Below are 707 nucleotides of genomic sequence, written 5' to 3' on the forward strand. Positions count from 1 at the left end.
TTTGGGCACTTAACTAAAGCAAAGCAACACAAAACATAAATGATTGGCTAACCCAGCCGCCATTAGACCCAAACCAAGTGGATGTGAAACTATGTCAAACCATGATTTCACAGCATGTCTAGGAAGACTGAAGCAAAGTACAGAGATAAATTAATGGATTTCTGCATCGTGGTTAATTGTTTGGAGTCTCCTACAAGTAATTTCAGCTGGGCTACTACACTGAAGCTCCTCTGTAGTGTGTTCTGCTGCACCTAGGGAAGGAAGCTTGTGCATACAAATAGTATCCTACAAATTTTATTTCACAGAACTATTATTTCCTTACTGCAGTGAACACCCCTGAATCCCTATGTGTTGGTTTTCATGTAGTCGGGCTCTCCTAGCTAATATTTAATTCAACACTTTTGCATCATTGCATCCTAGCTAATACTTAATTCAACACTTTTGCATCAGCATTGAGAAATGTTTTCCCTTGCTGTTGCCTCCTTTCTCTTGGGGGCACCTTGGAAGAGGTATCCAGAGCCCCCAGTGCCTCGGAGGATGACCGCGAGCACGTGTGCCAGTTGCTGGGTGGGCCACCCACTTCTTCCTGTGGGCCAGGTGTGGCTGCACAAAGCTGAGGATGTGTGGCCCCAACTCAGCATCATCTCCATGGCCCACAGAGGGGACCCTGGGCTCTGGCTGTGAAGGCCCTCTGACCAAGTGGCCAG

The 707-nt window shown here is 47.0% G+C and overlaps 1 long non-coding RNA gene across 1 annotated transcript in view; it reads left to right on the plus strand.

The window, feature by feature from the left end:
• The window catches only part of LOC102030507, a 71,395-nt gene that overhangs the window by 24,654 nt on the left and 46,034 nt on the right, over positions 1-707 (plus strand). The window lies entirely within an intron of this gene.

Source organism: Chinchilla lanigera, unplaced genomic scaffold (genome assembly GCF_000276665.1).
Source record: "Chinchilla lanigera isolate Chin_1 unplaced genomic scaffold, ChiLan1.0 scaffold00011, whole genome shotgun sequence".
NCBI classification, from domain to species: Eukaryota; Metazoa; Chordata; class Mammalia; order Rodentia; family Chinchillidae; genus Chinchilla; species Chinchilla lanigera.